Raw genomic sequence first — 21,362 nt, 5'->3', positions numbered from 1 at the left:
TACTTCGACTGATAAGTTTGGCAGCCCTAAGTAAATCGTCGTGAACAGTTGTTGTTTGTGGTGTGCTCATCTTGCATACTAAAAGAATAAATCGAACAAAACCAACTCGGTGACAATGTCCAATGTCGTGTTTCTCTTTTTCTGAATATTCAGTCACAATCAAGATCATACTTAATGAGTGTCGTGCATCTTATATTGGGAATAACGATTGGCAATCATTTAGCTATTTCAAAGACCAGAAATGTATCGTAATTCGCGTACCCAGGTAATTAGTGGAACGCTCAGGCGTCTCGTTAATTAGAATACTTGAACTGCCTAATAACATTGTTATTGCTTACTAACGATGACGGATATTCACGGAAAATCAAAGTAAAATTTATCACATTTAAATAATTACACCAATTTGATATATTTACTCTCACTATAATACGTACATTTATTAAATACAGAGACACAGCTTGTAGTGACAAAATTAGGAACGACCATGCCTATGAATTTACCCCGACTCGCAAGAAAATCCACGTTGAGTCGGGTCACTTTTGATGGATTTTCTTAAAATTTCATTTACTATGGGTTTTACCATTCTTGTTAATATTAGCCAGAAACATACAATATTTACAAATGTTATAGAGAGCAAAACAATATTACAGAAAACAAGGCAGAAAAGCAGATAAACCTCGTATAATTTATTTATTTAGCGTATGGCTGGAAACAAAAAACATGAAAATGATGAAAAAATCATTTTAAATTTGGAAGTCTAGATCTAAGCCAGTCAGATATTATAGATTCAAGAACTGCATTCGTAAACATACATACACATGAAAATACCTACACACATCCGTATTTATACACTTATACATATTTATTTAAGCATATTAGTGGAATAATAATAACTATCGAAATTAATCGATTACCTTGGGAGAGGCATTGCTTCTAAGAAAATAAATGAAACTTTAAAAAATAAAATCGGGTTGTGGTCCCGTGGACTCATGGGACAAAGATCCGAGGATCGCACCCCAATCTACCACAACTTGAATTCCATTTTCCAATACTGAGTTATTTATAACTCGTTAAAAATGGCCACCAAAAATTGAAATATTTGGGTAAATCATAAGAACGCAAAGATTTATTGAAAAAAATATATGTCTGGTGTTAACATAAGTTGTGTCCCTTTTTTCCAAATAAAGAGAACGAGAGGAAACAACAAAAGAAAATCACAACAAATTAGTCAATTATTCATAGCATCTTCACCGATACTGCACAAATATCACGAGCAGTTTTGGCTACTTTATTCACTCGGTTGAACGCGAACAGAAGGAGGTGTCGAAAATACTCTTTTTCGTCTACTTGACATTCCGTTTTGAAGGCCTGTAATCAAATAAAATAATATGTATTAACGCAAAATCAAGCAAAGTGTCTTGTAGAACAGAATTTTTTTTTTCGAGTGACATGTAATATTGACCGTTTTTTATTTGGAAAAAAACAGACAAAACTCATGTTAATAGCTAATAGATACTTTTTTATAGAAATTTCTTTTCCAGGTGAATCGATTTTGATGCAATCGAATAGAAAAAAATATTGTTGTGTTTCAATTTTTGGTGTCTAAACAATATAATTTCAACTGTAGGTACCTATATTATAATATTCAGTAGGCACTAGGCACAATTAAATTCAGTTATTTTTCGGACCGCCAAAAGCACTAATAATAATACATAAATATACAATTCACAGCAGATTTCTCAAACTGCAACTTAATAATCTTAACAAATCACAACAGGGATGGAGAATACCTTAAAGAAGGGAATATGGAAGTCTAGTCATTTACAGGGCTTTTGACCTGTCATTAGCTGCTTTAAGTGGCCATTTGACACACTGTGTTACATTTACTGTTTGGCCTATGTTTGAACATCCATATTTCTTCAATTCTTCCTTTTGTTGATTTTAGTGAAGATAAAGAGCTGAAATATTTATTGTTGTGAAGAGATTCATCTGACTGAATTATTTCACATACAAGGCAACGCCTGAAAACAATTTTTCAGTTTAAAAACTTCTTCTTGGACCAGTTGGTTTTATTACAATATTTGAGTTTGTCCAAATGTTTGTTGACAAAAGACTGGATATCACCCCCTCAGAAGTCATTAAGATTAACAATAGTATGTGAAATAATTCAGTCAGATGAACAAATGGAAGAATTTAAGAAACATGGATGTTCAAACATAGGCAAAATGGTGAATATTACACAGTGTGTAAAGTGGCCACTTAAACCAGCCTAGACTTCCATGTTACCTCCTTGAAGGTATCCTCCACCCCTGTTATAATTTGTAAATCTTAATGACTCCCGAGGGGGTGAAATCCAGTCTTTTGTCTACATACATTTGGATAAACTTCAATATTCTAACTAAATATGCAATGGATAACATGGAATTGTGCCTACTTGAAGTTGTGTTATTGTGAATGTATTACTACTTAACTCATCAATGAGAGACTATAAACTTTAATCGTTTAAAATTATTATTAAACAAAAATCGCGCATCGAAAAATATTTTTTCTTAAATATAATATAAGCACTTTTATTATGATTCTTTGGAATATTTTTCAAAAAAAATATTTATTGAAATCTACAGTCTTATACATATAATAGGTACTTAAAACTAGACTAAAAATTATCTCAAACTTATAATTATCAATATACGTAATGTGACAAAAAAAAATATTTATCACACAAGAATAGAATTTAGAAAACCATAAATAAAATGTCTGTACATATTTGCCATTGTAAATTTAAAATAAAATTGAAAAAATAATATTGTGTTTACTCATCACTACTCACCCACTTTTTTTTTTTTTAATTCTGGACTTTCGAGATTTGTATTTAATTTGACACTTCCATCGCGTGCGGCCATTTCCTAGTAATTTCGTGCTCGCGAACTAATAACAAAAATATTGGTTTATACTTCTACTAACACTACTTAATACAAATAGGTATGTCACATTCTTACAGGCAAGTGTGATAATCTAAAACTATTTTGACAGAAAAATCTGTCACTATTTTGTTACCTACTGATCTACCTACTAATCTAGATGTTAAATGGGCGGAAATGTCCGATACAGTCTACACGGTAATCCCTTATATCAGACACATCGCTGTCATATTATACCTAAGCCTTGTCAATCAGCGTTACTCCGTCTCAATAATCTTATTTTTCGTTGTACGCTTTATCGAGAAGCGTGGACTAATTAAAATGAATTTCAGTAAAGTACTTAGAATGGCGAATCTCGGACATATCACAGCGCACAGTCGAGCCTACTGCGAGTCACGAACCCTTACAAAGTCCTCGTCCGAAGATTTAGCGGAGCTACTAAGCAGTAAGCAGTGCGCAGTAAGCCGTTTAATGTGGGGTTTATTCAGCGAGAAGCGGTCCAGGCTCGTGCTCCAAACGCGCCCGCAGCGCCGGCCGCGCTCTCGCAATTAAATTTATCGTAGTGTCAGTTTTGCGCTTGGGAAAATTCTACTCTCTTTGTTGGTCCTTTCGCTCTAGGATCCCTGTAAGTCTGGAAAAACTTGAAAGACTAGTGAGTTTATTTTAAACGCCACGTCGTATACTTAGCTTTAAATTAGTTGTAGGCGAAAGCTTTGTCACCTTCTCGGTAGTGGCTCTAATTTTCCCGTTTTCATAATCGCCTCCTTTCCATTACTGGCTCGGATTTGACAAGTCAAAGTAACGGGGAGCACCTGCGCTGCGCTATTTTAGCCTGAGCCACCAACTCGGGCGACCTTTGTAAGGAAGGGAATTTTAAATAAACAAAGGATTCCAGTCAGTTAAGGCGCTCTAATGCGTCTAAATTAAGTCACTAATGAGGAAGTTCAGAGGTTTCAAGAAATAGATATTTGTTAATAAACTATCAAACTAAGGCACATTTTTTTTAAATATACTTTTATGTATTTTATTACCTTCGCTTTGATTGTTTAAAGTTTTGTAATTTTGAAATTACTCCGCCCGTGACGTCATAAGTTGCAGTCCGTAACTGACCAATCAGCAGAACTCGCAGAACCCTATATCATAATTACTTTTACCGCGACATATCGGTTCCTCAGAACAGGCATTGCCTATTTAGGAACCGATAGATCCACTCAAGTATCCCGCTATACCGTACTCCTTCGCTTGCTTGATTTATCCTTAGTGTTTAAGTAGAATATTCGTTTGTAATTTGGCTTATGTGTTTTTTCTAATTTATGAATAAATAAATAAAACTTTATTTTTATTATTTATTTCAAGAATTTTCGAGAAATTTCGCCGTACGGTAATTAAATGCTCTAGATTTTACAGCCTATTTAAAAACATTTTTCATATCCAATTTTCCGTAGCACTGAACTTTCTCATTGCTCTGCTCATGACCAAACAACGCGTCGGAATCATGAGTCATTTTGCCCCCTAGTGGAAATCTGACATTAGTTGCGTTTTTTAATGTTTTCTTTGTTGCTCGAAGTGATTCACAAACCCCATAATTATTGTTCGATTTCTTAAGATTTCCAATCAAGATCTCCCCTCAGAATACACATTCAAAGGGAGCATTAGTGTATTCCGTCTTGCCCGCGGCCTTCGGTGATTGAGGATCAGGCAATCGGATTACATCGTCCCCGGGCTCCTTCTACATCATCCCTTCATCCCTTTCATAGGTTTGCAGGACAAATGAAGCCCGGGATTACTCGGATTCATTTTATTCAATAAAATCTATCTTCAAAGACGACCGGAAGCCGACGGCGAAGACCGATTGCAAAACCGTTTTGGTAAGACTACCCAGCGCCGGGGAAATTAAAATACGAATTAACTTCGATATTTTTAAACACTATAAAATATACCTAGTTAAGCGATGTACTGTCTTAAGTTGATTGGAAAATGCGTGGGTAGCCGGAAGTGCATTAGGGTTAGGCTAAATTAGAAATTCGTAAAACTTACCTACGTACCGAATAATTACGATTCAAGCTTGCATTGGTATTTAGGATAATCCCCGTCAAATGCCTGCTAATGTTCGCCTTTAACACCTTTAGGCGGAAATACGAGATTCCGAGAAAAGTTTCGGTAAGCTGACCAAAGTTGTGAATTTAATCCGCTTTGTCTCAAAAGCCGATGATTCATTGGAGCATTGACAGGTATTAAAGTAATAACGTTTAGGTTGAGTTTGGTTTCCCACTATTTATTTCTGATTTGAATTTGGAATTTATTTAGTACTAAACTTCCATTTTGTAACAAGTATCCGAATTCCAAATACCGTTTTAAATATTTAAATTAGGTAAGGCAAAAATCTTATTTATTACATCTTACCATACTAAATTATGATATATTACCTTCCGAGTATTACTTACTATTTTACATAATTATTTCAATATAATAAATTAACTAACTGTACATAAGTACCCAATGTACCCATTTTTACTAAAGCTTTCTGTTTTTTTTTTCACTTTCGTCAGCAAAATTATATTAATATATTCGAACTTCCTATTTCATTTTCATTGGTATGATTTTGTTTGTATTAATTTTGTCAAATCATACAAAATCTATTTTTAGTAATTTATAAATGCATTACTACGTATTAATTATATTTATATTATATAACATATACGCTTGTATTTGCTATAATTTCATTTAAAAATAATTTGTAAAACAGCAGGTAATCTTAAAATTTATTTTAAAGAATGGGTGTTTCATATTCCACCATAAATTATTTCATTCGTCTAAAGTTAATAAATATGAAGTAGGTAGGTACTTACATTTCGGTTTCAATTAACGGTATAATTCACAATAATTTTATAATTCACCCTCTGTTTTTACATACTCGTATATTTCGTTTTGTTGATTGTTTGAATGCATTTGAATATGAGTAAAAAGTTTCCTTAACATTACTCCATGACACTGATTTAACAGCCGCAAATAAAACAAATCTCTAAAAGAAACAAAAAAACTTTTTGTTTGGGTAAGCCTAAATTCTTCCAATAATAATTCCTGGAAGATATAATTTATGCATCTTCTGTTTTACCTCGTCCATTTATACCAAACTCACAGCATGGGAAATGACACAATAATTTATAATGTTTGCCGTTTCCTAATTATTAATGATCGCGGTTAGCACCAAACGGGTTATACATTAGTTTTTTAGTTTCTCTTTCGTTTGTAGGGAAGTGTTACCTACTTGCGCTATGTCCCATCAATTAAAGTGGCTGCGGGCGTGAGATGTCCGTGGGCAGATAATAGCAGAAGAGCGTATATATAATATGTATAAATATATGTAACAAGAACACGAGGAGAACTGCTAACGAGGGATGCTGTGGACTGTGGACTTGCGCCACACCTGGAGAAGCCATCAGATTTGAACTAAATATAGACAGCTAACTGCCGACGGGTGCAAGCAAACGCTCGTGATGCGAACATGTTACTCCTTTAATTACCTTTATTTTCATTTTGAATTATTTCAATTAAAAGAGTTAAATTATTTATATGTAACTTTTCATTAATAAAACAATTTAGTAATGACTGACTTAAAATTACACGTTACAATAATTATGATTATGAAACTAAAATAGAAAAAGCAATCCTAGGGCATTTGCTTTTTATTCCGGTGAAATTATCGCGTTTTTTGGGTTGTGTAAAGGCGTAACTTTTTTCTAATAGGTGAATAAAATGTTTATAAATGGACATGTAAATATTCTGATAAAATATTTAAATACTTGATTGATTTTAAAAAGATAATTGCGTTTGAGTTTTATTATTTAGGACGTCACATTGTCAACGCGTATACATTCATCGCAATTTATATGATCAATTTAATGTTTCAGTACGCTCTCTTAGAAACGGAATGTACAGTTATATTTTTTAAAAAACAGACTATTAATACCTTAATTGTACCGTAAGTAATTAAAATTTATCACGCTGAAATTTTATGAAATTGCTTCTTGATCAAGTAGCTACTCCCATGATCAACAATTCGCTATTATTTTTATACGCCTTGGTTCTATGGTAGATAGATTAAAATTCCACAAGCTCAAATAATTTTTACAATTAACAATGTTTTGAGTTTGTCAAAATTTTTGTAGACAAGTACTTGATTCAACCCCCTAAGGAGCTATTAATATTAACATATTACAACAGACATGAAGAACATTTTACAGAAAGGAATATAGAAGTCTAGGCATCCACAGGGCTTATGACCTGTCATTGGCTGGTTTAAGGGGCCACTTTACACACTGTGTAACATTCACCATTCTGTCTATATTCGAACATCTGTATTCCTTCAACACTTCCGTCTGTTAACGTTTTTGAAGTCAAAATGCTGAAACCTTTATTGATGCGAGTGAGATTCATCTGATTAAATTATTTTACCTACATTCCAGGCAACGCCTGAAAATATTTTAATAATTTACACATTTTATCAAACATCTTTTATTTAAACCTAAGTATCTAAGTTTTGATTTGACCGGGAAATTAATTGAATCGAAATTCAGGATTCCGTGCACGAATTCAAATAAAACCAACCTCCAAGTGTCCAACCTTCTGTCGCGCTTTATACAGAGGACAATGCAATGTCATATAGATCTCCTGAGAAGATGCAAAACATATCCTTTTCTCTTTTTTAATTCAAGGAACTCCCAAATGTTAACAACTTCACGACAGTCGTTAATTAGTTGCCGACTTGTTCGATTTTATTTATATGTCTGATTTAATTCGTGTTTGTGTTACTTTACTTAGTAGATATGATATAATAAATTGTGTTTGCGGAGTGGGATTGAAAAATGAATTCGGCTACCTGATATATTCACAACTGCGCATAATTTTTTTGATTTATGAATAAATATTTTCTATGCCGACGCCTCAAAGTATCTTTTAATACATAGTAAACTGGTGTACTAAGGAAAAACGATAGAATAAGCATTACATTTTTTAGAAATAAGACTCTACCTGAATTTAGGACATTTTAGCGTTGCTGATGGAATGTTGCAGGATAATTTTGGAAATGAAAAAAGATAAAACATGCATTATAATTAAGTATTTTTTTATAAAAGCGTATTTTAATTTTACCAACCAAAAAAAACTCGTTTCTTAGGCACCGTTAAATTAAAAAATGTATTACAATATATTTATTTAAGAACATCTCATACAATGTTCCATATATAATATTCCCAGGGAGTTATTATTAAAATCTTATTTAGGGCAGGCATATTACAACATTTATTTTAAGACGTATTTACACTTTTACTATTAATAATTATACACAAAAACAAAATAAAAATTATGAAATTTTATTCCGCAGGTAAAAATTATTTATTTATTCATGATTTGCTTTGCCTAGATCAATATAAATAATATGGTATTTTATTTTTTTGCAACAGAGCGGGAAAACATTTTTGAGAAGAGAATATGGAAGTCTAGGCATTTACAGGGCTTATGACCTGTCATCGTCTGGTTTAAGTGGCAGATTTCCTCTTAACATAGGCAGAATGGTGAATGTTACACACTGTGTAAATGCGACCAATGAAAACGGCCAATGACAGGTATAAGCCCCGTAAAAATGTGTTCCCTCTCTGTTACAACAAATTTAAATCTGAATAACTCCCTAGGAAGGAAATCCAGCCAGTCTGCAAACATTTGAACATGCTCAAAACATTGTTGAATATAGTATTTATTTAAAATACTCATAAAATTAAATATTTTGATATCTTTTTCTATTAATAAAATGTTAGTTCTTTTATTTATATTTTAGTTTGTGATCCCCAACGCTCGGTAGTACCTACAACACATGTTAAATGGTTGAATAACTATTCAATAAATAAATCATTCACTCTCAATCACGAGATTGTAATATTTTTTTTACATTTAGAAAATTTTCCAATATTCATTATTTTTTAAATTCCTTCTCACGATTCAAAAAAATTGACAATGTTTTGGACTTATTTTACACTAAATAATAAAAACATCTCTTACCTATATCCAATGTCAAAACTATAGGTTATAGTGGGCGTTAATATAGAAATAAATAGTTTTGCTCGGGTTTATAATAAATCATTTATTTTATAGTGTCAAGATGTCACGAGATACCAACACTTAATAATTTTACGAGTATATACACCTTTTTACATTAGTATTATCTATCAGTTTGCGCATTTAATTTATTATAGAAATTAATTTCCAGTTGACGATGAAATTACTGCAAAATTTTCAGAAGTGACTATAATGTGTCGTTAAATTACACAAGTTGAACATGTTATCGTAAGCGTTGAATAAAGCGTCTAGAACAAGTTTAGGGGGCATGTATGGATTGTATGGAGACATTAATCGTCCCATCTCAATGCAGGACTTTTAGTCCCATGGAGTTGGGACTTATGTCTCTAATAATGTACAGCAAACTTGTGTATGTAAATAAATAAATAAATGTGTAAAAGACGCCTCATTCTTATGACGTACTTGTATGAGACGCCTTAAGATATAAGTTACAAAACTTTGTTGTGAATGTAAGTTTTACAACAGCCTTAAAGTTAAATTGGTAAGACGAGTTTTCATCTATCAACGAATTTCAATAATTCCGGTTAATAAATTTACATTAGTTTTAATAAATGTCTGTGTAAAACTGTTTTCCAACATTTTTTAAATGTGATGTTTGTAATTCAAATGATTATCAATTCTAATCATTTATGCAAATAATGTATCATCTTTATATCTACTATCACTAATAAATGCATATATTTATGTATTCGATGAGGAATTTACAGTACAGATCGCGTTCGTACGTACGTGCGTGTAAGATATTATTTTATAAACTTATGAAGAAATAACAATCAGAAAATTGTAATATATATTTTATAAAATGAATTGTAGAAAATATGATATCAGACTTATAATGGACTTCAATAGAATGCGGTCGCAGGCCCCACGGCATGGAATGCTCTCCCAGCAGAAGTCCGAAACTGTGAGAGTGAAGTGATGTTTCGGAAGAAACTTAAAACCTACTTGTTCTCTAAATCATTTGAATAAATTCTTAAAGTAATATGAAAAAGTACATTATTTTTCTTAAATTAAAAAGTTAAAATTAAATTTATATTTTATATAATCACTTTGTAAAGCGCCCTTGGGGTATTATATTACGGAAATGGCGCTATATAAGTTATCCATAATTATTATTATTATTATTATTATGACGTACAAACCTAGGGTCATTCTTCGGCTAGTAAAATTTCTTATATGATTTTTTAGTTTTACAATTTTTCAGTTGTAATAGTTATATATTTTAAATGATTTTTAATTTTCTGGGAGATCATTAAAAAATATTTTGCTTGTAAAAGAAATGTAATTTTGTATTGCACCCACGAGTACGTAAATTTTTAAAAAATGGATATCTTTAAATTCCGGAGCATTCAGTAGTAATGATTCGCTTTCTATAAAACTTGTTGTATTAAGGTTCTTTTAAATATATTATCAATTTTTGGTACACAGATTCTTTAAATATTAAATTTGATGGATGGGTTCTAGGTTTTTTAAATAATTATTTCAGCAATATATTTTGAGCAATACAAAGTATCGACCGGTCGACCGCGTGTCCATTTTTAGTCGCCCGCCTGCCTGATAGATAAAAAGAAAATTATTTTTTTAGGTATAAGATACAATGCAATATTTTTACGCAGTCAATTTACAAAGTCTTTTTTTTTCACCTTTAATATAAATGACTTCATTATTGTTTCGTCGATCCCCCACAAGAGATGTAAACTCAAAAGCACTATGCGAAACATTTCGATTAACCACGTTTGACAGATGACCATTTGGCGGCACGTTTACGAATAGCTATAAATAGTCATGATCCAAATTATCATAAGCTTGCTGAAAATATGCAATTTCGTGTTTCCAGCGCTCTGTGATATTACACAAATAGTTAATATTTACGAATCGTAAGGTTAATAATAAGTATATTGCTTGTAAGACTTAAATAAAAGAACATCTTGTTTATTTGCATACTATTTATATGTTTGTGTGAAATCATTATTAATACCCGTTATTCAAATAACTTTATATTGATTTGGTCAATACTAATTGTTACCTATGTTTTTTTTTTTTAATTCAAACTTATTTTTGGCTTTGAACTACTACTTACTACTACTAGTAGACCGCCGCCAAAAAATTCAAAAGCAGGTCGCCCGTAGTGGTTAAAACTTTAGCCACCCATGTTCTATATCTTATATCAACCTATAATCCCATATGGCAACATATGATGTACGTACAATGGCATAACAAACTCTTTTTTTTATAAATTTGCTAAAAAATCATATTTCGTAGTCTTATAAAAATAATTATAAGTTTTGCGATCTTTTAACTAACACATTCGTTGACGATTTCCACATCATGTTCTCATATACATGTATGTAATTTATTAAAATAACCAGCGATGATAAATTACAATAACCATTGACCTACGTTTTTGTCGATTATCGAAATATTTGGTTTTACAAAAGTTTCCTAATTACATTTCTTTATTACCAACCAATAAAATAAAAACTTTGTTAATCAACAAAAAAAGGGAATGAGGAAGTTCAGTGTTTTTCTGTGCTTTTTTTATTTGTTAATAGTATCAAGCTAAGCCAAATTAAATGATACATATATTTTTATGTATCGTATTATCATCGCCATGATTTTTCATTGTTTTAAAATTACTCCGCCCGTGACGTTACGAGTAGTCGTCAGTGAGTTGTGCTGCCATTTAAAAGTAGAACCCCGTAGCTGTCAAAATACACTAAACATTGAAAAAAATGGCTACACGGAAACCGAAAATATATATTGACACATAACAACGCTATAATGAATTGGTTGATTCACAAGAACCTGCGACGTAGTTTAAAGTAGTTTGTTTTAATGAAACCATTTTTTATTTTTTTTTTAATACTTTTTCGAGAAACTTTATAAGAATATGGGTGTACATAAATGAAATATAAACATAAATACGTAAAGTTTAAAACTGTCTGAACATTTTGTTATTTCTCTATATATTTTGTCTTGGTATCTTCTCACATGTAAAAAATAAATTGTTGTTAAGTGTCCTCGGCACGGGTAAGGTGAGGTCAGATTATTTTTGTAATTAATTATATTTTATATGAAAAAAATAAAAATAATAAAAATATTCTAATTTTTACCGCGTATAAGAAAACATTTATTCATCCAATTTCCCGTAGCACTGAACTTTCTCGTTGGGATAATATCAGGCCTGGTTCATGAAGTCCTTAGTTCTTAAAACAGATGCAATGATATAAATAAATGATTTTATCTCAGTTGCCGGATTTTCAATGGCAATTGATGCGGCACGCGGCAATGGCGTCTTTTTCCCTTATCTTGCGTCGCGCTTCATACATCAGCGTCAAGAAGCTGTAAATCCAAAATCAATCATACCAATGTACCGCGTATCGGGTTCAGGTATCGTATGAGTAAATATTGTGTGGGGACTGCCGCTCTGGATTATCGTTTAACTAAGACTCGTACTATTTTACAATGTTTTAATACATGAAACTCTAAACTAACTGAGTTTTTAATATATACAGGTTGTTCTTTAAGCCCCGTCACATCCAAAACCACGATGATCAGTATGAACAAGAAGACATATTGGCACATTAAATTATTTTTTTTAGAAATAATAAAATTTTAAAAAATAAAATATCAAAAAAAGCAAATGGTTGCTAACTTCTGCAGGGGAGAAACAAGGAGAGGAGAGGGGGGAATCTGATACTGCGCCGCGCTCCCCTCACGTCTCCCTTGCAGAAGTAAGCAACCATTTGTTTTTTTTAAATATTTTATTTAGAAAATTTTTCTTGGTTATAAATATTTTTCTAAATATGCTAATATGTCTTCTTGCCCATACTGATCATTGTGGTTTCGGATGTGACGGGGTTTAAAGAACACCCTGTATATGTTTAGACCCCTATATTTAGTTAGTAGCCTTTCGTGTCATTTACAAAGCTAAGGTACTCGGAAAAGTTTTGTTACTGTTCATCTTGGAAATGGGATGTTCGATTAATGATTTTGGTTTATTACCTTTATGAGTCCAATCACCATTGTTGCAAAGTCTAAGAACAATAGCGCGTGATAACTAATTTTAACGACAATGTGAATATTTGTTAAGGATATTCCATCTTTTAAGAGTATGTCGTTGTAAACTGAAAAATGGGCACTGAAATAACAGATGTTTGATACTCTGTGAAGAAATATCATCGCATGGACAATAGTCATCATTCCTTAATTTAAACCTGTACTCGTATAGGTAACTTCTCATAGCCCCGTGCCCGATAAAGATTTAGGTCGTTTCGAAAGTACTTTAGTGATGGCGACGGAAGTTTGCTGCATCAGCCAGCGTTGGGAAAAACATTTTAGTGATTTTACCTGCAGAAGAAGTGCGGTAATGATCCTCCCAACGCTGCTGCGTATTTTGTTTTATACAGCGCTTGGCAAAGCTAAGGAGGAATTCTGAGAAGAAAGGTGCCGTTCTTTTTCAAGTTGCGGCTCTTGCTTGTTCATCTGCTCTCTCATTTTCTACGATACCAGCATGTCCTCTTATCCGCATATTTGAATAATCATACCTTTGATTTTTAGTTGCTTTATTTGACTCTGAACATCTACAATGAATGGATTTACTGACCGAGTATCAGTTATGGCTTGTACGCCCGAACGACAATCTGATAATATTTTTTGAAACTGAGTTTACCTTTACGTAATAAAAAAATAATCCGAACACGCTTTGATTGGTATACCAGTGCAGTGCCTTATACTCCATTAGGTGCAGTCCTTAATGATTTATCGTCTTTTAAAATGTTTTCATGTTATTTTGGTGTCACTTATTTAAAAAAATATTTAATATACACTTTCTTTTAAATCATCACAGAGCATCATCCTTTTTACTTATTTCTCTATGGAATATTTGTGTTTTTTTAAACGGCCGTTGACGATTGGCAGACTAATTTGCGAATGGTGATAACATCGAAAAGTACTTTTCTTATTCTTAAAGGTAGGGGTCAGTGCGATACAAGCTCCTGACGTCACTGCGACCTGTGTAGATCTATTGTGACTGGCCCCTGTGAATTGTTCTCGCCGTCCGAACCCAAGTCTTTAAAGAGCCTGCTACCGTGTGAAAGACGAGAGTTCTCATTTTGCTAAATCTCACCCTCCAAGCCCAGATCCATAAAGTATTGGGCTGTCAGGTAGGGGGCGAGCTTTTTAACATCCTCGGATTTAACCAGTGGTCTTCCGAAGATGCGGCTTCTTTTATGACGTAAAACATCACATTCACATATAATGTGTATGGGTGTTTCCTCATCTGAACTACAGAACTTTCATCTTGTAGTTTCGGAAAGCTTCAATCTAGTAAGGTGTTTGTTCAATCTGCAGTGCTCTAGGCGGGCTGCAATGATAACCCTCACATAATTTCGAAAGAGCTTTATTATTTATTATACAGAAGGTACTAGGTATAAATTTCAATTTTTACGTGCAATGAGGAAGTTTGGCGTTTTTTAAAATATTTTTTTATTTGTTTAAATAAACTGAGCAAATTTAAAAAAAAAATTATAAGCCGTATTATCAGCGCTATGATTTTTTAAAGTTTCGTATTTCTGAAAAAAATCTGCGTGTGACGTCAGAGGTTCTTCTCTGTCAGTTCTTCCGATTGGTTCGTATCCGATAAGCAAACCGGATATCTTTCGCAATATCATATCATTGTTTGGTTCATATGAACCAGGGACGTCGTTCAAAGAAGTGAGTTTTTATTAAATTATTTTTTATTATTTTTTTCGTACATTTTCAAGAAACTTTGCCGTACAATTTAATGCTCTATTTTTTACCGCGTGCAAGAAAACCTTTTTTGTTTCCAGTTTCCCGCAGAGCTGGATTTCCTCATTTAGAAAAAAAATGCTTACATTTAAATATTTGTAAACTTACATAACGACCCAAAAAACATTATAAAAGAAAATGTTGAGGAAGCGCACGTTACCATATCCGATATCACTTTAATTTCTCATTCCTCAAATACTTTATTCTCTGACCACGCCTTTAATTCTCGCATACTTCAGAACAATAATAAATGTTCGAACATATTGAAATTTATTGCAAAAGAGAGGATAAACATTTTTGTGAAGGAATAACGAAGTCTAGGCATTTTTTATTTTATTAGGTAACATAAACGGCAAATCTGCCTTTTACAAAAAAATATAATACTCACATATTTGGCTTTATTTATATAATTTTTTTAAAACATAAACTTCTTTTTATCCAAGATTTATAAAAAAATTGTACCTAAAAATTATACAAGATTTATAAAAATAAAAAAAATCTAAAAATTATACAACATATTCAGTAAAAAGTTTAAACAATTTAAGAATAAATGTAGAAAACAAATTAAATAATAAAATATTTTAAAGTAATATTATAAGAAAATCGTAAGTACTGTTTCATACAGCTGGGCAAAGTGAACGAAAAATTGTATATATTATGAAATGTATGAATAAATCAATATAATTACCATTCACCATCTTTGAAAAAGCATGGCTATAACTTATCATTGGCTTGTTTGAGTAGCCACATTGCGCACTGTGTTACATTCACAATTCTGCCTATGTTTGAACATTCATGGTGTAAACATTAAAAAAATAAAAAGTAATATAATATTTATTGAACAACGACCTTATTCATAAGTTCGATTGAATTATAAGAATTATTTCCAATTATGATTCTGGCATTTTCTTTGTACATTTATGTTGTAAGTACACTAAGAAGAAATTATAAAAAATAATAGAAAAAAGAAAAAAGGATACTACTGCAATAAGTTTGAGGGATGAGAAGACAAAATAGAAGAAAGAAAACAGTTTTTTTACAATAGAATTGACCAATTCCGAATATTTTGTGTATGTCCAAATGTCTGGAGACTGGCTGGATTTCCTCCCTAGGGAGTTATTTAGTTCTAAATTTGTTGCAACACAGAGGAAAAACATTTTTGACAGGGGAATATGTCTAGGCATTTACAGGGCTAATGACCTTACTCAAAACATTGTTGAATTAATTAACTGGTATTAGAAGCAGCATAAAAAATGGAAATTTGTTTTCAGGCGTTGCCTTGTAGGTGAATTGATTGAGCCGGATGAATCGCATCCACATGATAAAGGTTTCATCTCTTTTACTTCACAAAAGTCAACAGATGGAAGAGTTGAGAAAATATGGATGTTTGAACATGGACAAGAATGGTGAATGTTGCACAGTGTGTAATGTGTCCAATGACAGGTCATAAGCCCTGTAAATACCTTCCATATTCTCTTCTCGAAAATGTTTTCCCTCTCTGTTGCGACATGCGACAAATTTAAATTCGGAATTCACTTGTGATAAATAACATTTTAAGTAGGTAATACAATTTATCTAACATTCAGTAAATTGGTTTGTGTGTATTCAGAAATAAGTATTGGCGATATAAAAACATAAATTGTGATAGATAATAACATAATACTATTATCAGTGTTTGATATTACGAATAGGTAAATCTGTATTTTTATTATTTCACCATTATGACGTCATAAAATGTACTCGATTCGTTATCAAAAGACCTTTCTACGAAGAGGTCAGAAACACGTGACGTCACGGGGTATATTGCTGTCTATTCTAGGTTTTGATATAAATAATCTCAGATTACGAAACGGCAAGAATTTATTTTATAGAACCTACTTATACATTGTTTATCAGTAGTTATTGAATAAATTTTATCATGTGAACAATTTATTAACATTGTAGCTTTTTAATACATAAATATACTGAGATATTTTTATGCGATTATTCTGATTTACAAAACGTACATAATGTCCGCTACACTTCTTGAAAAATGTCAACGCTTATCAGTTCGTGGCTTACATCTTCGTTCTCATTCTCAAAGCACCCTTTTTATTCCCACACATAATTCCTCCTTCTTTTCAAGCTCATATACTTGTATCCGTGCGGTTCAACTGTTGAATCATCTCCCATCCACTATCAATGATTTTTCGTCTGAAGGAACATCTCCTTTCTCTTTCTTTTTTTCCTATCCTTTTATTCCTTTCTTCACATTGAAAACTAGTATCGATAATTATATTAAATATATACACATATTGTTTTAGTATCTATTTTATTTTATTTTTTTGCAAAGGTATTGAAACTAAAATAAATAAATAACACTTTTTATTTTATTGGTTGGTGGGAGAAAATTGCCATTTGTTTAAGAAAGTTAACCTAAGTTTTGATTTATTTTGTCTAAATTATATTTTTAAATTGTGTAAAAACTGAAATTATTAATTTTAATCTTTAAGAGGGTACGTTTCTTTTAGATTTAAAATATTTGCAGTTAGTTTTTATCTACTGCGCATTATATTAAGTCAAATTTAACATTATTATCCAAAAAAATGACAGGTGTTTTATTTCGAAAATTGTTTCAGATTAACAATAATAAGTTGAACAGTAAATAATTAAATGCAACTTAGGTACTACGTTTGACAAGCAGTATTCATACTCAAAGCATTTATTATCAGTGGTACTTGCTTAAATGCGACTGAATATAAAAAACTTGCAGAGATAAAATAGTTTTTACTATTTACTTAACTAAAATTCTATCATTAGTAAATTAACGCAGATACAAAAATCGACAGTAAATGTTAACAATCCTACCTGCGCAAGTATCAAATCGCATGTTAACTTTGGCGTCCCTTCATCGTTGTTTTTTTTAGAAGAGCAACTTCTTAATCGCCCATGACACAAGGCGACTAAAATTCATTGTTGCTTCATTGTTAACTGCCATGGATAAGGATCTTGTAATAGAAAATCTCTCATACCCACTCGTGGTAATGGATTAGTGGTGCTGAGCTTTATTTGGTTTTGACAAGGGAAACAATAAGACAGCGGTCGTAACTCAGCGCAGGTAGCCATTAGCCATTGCTCACTGGGCGATAGTCCTACCTTTTGTCATTCTAGACATCATTTCTCACTCTCAACGACATATCTGTCAAATACGCTTTATAATTTTGACCAAACTTGCTCCCATTACGACACACCTCATTGTCGGATCGAGTGAAAAATCTAGAGATATTTAAATTATTTTGTTTACGGTTCCATTTTATTGCCAAATGTGACCAATATTACTTTTCAACAATGTTTCGGGTATGTCCAAATGTTCGCAGATAGGCTGGATTTCCTCCCTTAGGAGTTATTTAGATATAAATTTAGATCCAGCCAATGACAGGTCATAAGCGCTGTAAATGCCTTGACTTCCATATTCGTTTCTCAAAAATGTTTTTCCTCTCTGTTGCGACAAATTTAAATATTATTTTTATTGAATGCGGAGGTACATTTCTCAAGAATTAACAATAAAAAAAATAATGTGGAAACATTATATTCTGTAGAACAATAAATTACTACTGTTGAATAGTATGTAGGATGTAGTTACTTGGTGATTTTTATCCAAAAATCCATGTAAAATTTACCCCCATTGGAAAATTCAGTTCAAACCTTTTTTACTATCTTCCTATATATACTCGTAATAATTAGATAATTTCATAATCTACTTGTTAATATAAACGTCAAATAATTGTTTATTGTTCTACATAAATGTAGTACCTACCCTTTTTAAATTCCTTTATTTAAATAAAAAATATGCCACTAATATTATGGCTTTTTATAATCATTTAGACTTGGTACCAACCTATCATTTTTAATGTTTATTCCATTGCAATTAGAATAAATGAATAATAGTTTTAGTGAAATAATAAAATATATCTGAGTGAATAAGCTTCACATTCTAGGTAGTACTTATAAATAAACAACTTTTTTTTAAGAAATGGCAATTTAACGTATCGCATTTAGAGTTTTGCACATAACTTCTGTCTTCGTAAATTGATCTTCGGGATCCCAAGTCCCAAGTTAGGGTCAGGCACAATAAACGATAAATATTACAGAGACACTGTTCGTGTCTCGTGTATTATAAAAATTTCAGATGGACCGATTATAAAATGGCTTCTTGGTGAAGTATTTTACCGAAGAGGCAGCGAACATTTATCATGTTCTATTGAAACAGGAGAAAAAGACAATTTGGTTATTTATTCATATGTGCGGGGCCATGCTGCGCGGTTATCTCATATAGAAATATATTAAATTATACAGTGCCTACCTGGTTCGTTGGTACGATAATACTTTCTACCTATACAAGTTTTCTACCTTCGGAAGAGATTTAAATCAGTTAATATTGTGAAGGAATACCATCTAGTGTCTAGTAAATCTTTCATTCTTGTACCTACCGAATTTTTGAAGTGTTTGGATTTTTATCAAATGAACAATTTGATGGTGCGAAATCAATTATTTTGTAACAATTTTTATTCCAGTAAAATGGCTAAGAGTGCACAACCAATTCTACCATTCAAAACAAAACAAAAATATATAAATAAAGAAAAAAATATTCCTGTCGATTTCCACAAAAACACCGATATAAAAATCTTCCAAAATAAATTAATATCCACACCTAAGACTTGCCTAAATGTCTAAGGGTATTTTGTTTCGTTCATATTTGTACATTTTTATATTTTAAATATTTTATTTAAATTTTACCAATGTTAGTAAAAAATATATATAAAAAATAAATATTTTCGTTCTTATAAATTACCCAAATATTTCAGTTTTGCTGCCAGTTTTTTTTATTTTAGGGGCTATTTCCAACGAGTTGTAAATAAATCACTATTAGAAAACAGGAATCAAGTTGGGGTAGAGTGGGGTTAAAACCTCAGACCTCTAATCTGTGACCAAAACCTGATCATACTTTTATTTACCCGAAATACTTTTAATCTAAAGTTGTTACTATTAATGTGTATAATCTAAAACTCTTTTTGTGTTTATAAGCGTGTAAAATTAAACATTATATCGGTAATTGGTACCAATTGTATATGATATTTTTATTCATACATTTATGAAAGTTATTTAACATAGTTTTCCTATTCACACCTAATGGTGCATGGGACACTGCATTGTTATACCAACCGCACCGTATCCCGATATTTTTTACATGAAGGTAAGATGAACAGTCGGACGCTTCAGGTTAGGGATTATGAAATATTCTAGAGTAAAATGAACAACAACAAACCATCATGCTATTTCCCCGTAGGGGTAGGCAGAGAGGATAAAACGCCACATCACTATGTCTTTGCAGACATACCTCGCTTCCTCTACATTCATACATCTTCTTATGCACGCACGCCGATTATTCCCACTCTTGACATGTCCATTTTCAAGTATTTGTTGGATTTGATAGTCCCATGTCTTTCTCGGTCTTCCTCGTTTCCTTCATTCATTAACATTCGCATCGTAGATCCTTTTAGCCGTTCTTTCGCTGTCCATTCGCTCTACATGTCCAAACTTAAGCGCGCACCTTTCTTGATTTTATCGATTATGCTTGTCTATAAGTAAAAAACACATTTTTCAAACAATATTTCGCTTCAACAATGTCGGGAATCAAATCCGAGACCTCTTGCATGGTAGGAAAAAGCGCTGACTATAAAATTTACATAGGTATGTATTTTTTTTTTATTTCAGATATTATATTATTATCTTATATATATTTACTGTAAACTAATTTTTGTTATTTGTTTTAAACATTAATTTGTTAATACCTTATTTTTATACGTATATATGTATATTTTCTTTTTTTGTTTAAATTCTTTACAAGTTATTTAAAACTTGCTTTTTAATTTAATTACTTTTCTTACATCCATATTTTTTTATTTTTTACTATGTAAAGTTTCACTTTTTAGTTTGCATAGCAGTATGCTTTTTATTGTTTCTACGTGTATACAAAAAAGCGTTGTTTATTTTATAAAATATTACTTACTATGTTTGTACTCACCTGTATATTTTTTGTAAATACCCCTTGGGCGTATTGTAAAATTAAATAAAATAAATAAATCGTATAAAAAAAATTGTACTCCCAGGAGTTACAACAAACTCATTTTGGAAATATAGTAATACTTTTTAATTTGGAATTTACTGTCGGCCTCGTGGTGTAATAGTCAGCGCGTTTGTCTACCATGCAAGCGGTCTCGGGCTGGATTCCCAACATGGTTGATATTATAAAATATTTATTTAAAAGGGTGTTTTCACACTAGAATATTTCAGAGTCCCTGAACTGGTACCTGAAGCGTAAGACTGGTCACCTTACCTTCATGTAACAAAATTGATCAAGATACGCTGCAATTGGTGTACCAGTACAGTGTCCTATGCACCATTAGGTGCGGAAAGGGAATGATTAAACTTAAAAATTATATAACACATTCAGTAGAAGTTGAATAATATGTATATTTT

The sequence above is a fragment of the Micrasema longulum genome, unplaced genomic scaffold (genome assembly GCF_059751315.1).
Source record: "Micrasema longulum isolate JH-2025_06_02 unplaced genomic scaffold, ASM5975131v1 h1tg000978l, whole genome shotgun sequence".
Lineage (NCBI taxonomy): Eukaryota > Metazoa > Arthropoda > Insecta > Trichoptera > Brachycentridae > Micrasema > Micrasema longulum.
The sequence above is the reverse complement of the archived record's forward strand: the minus strand, read 5'-3'. Positions refer to the sequence as shown.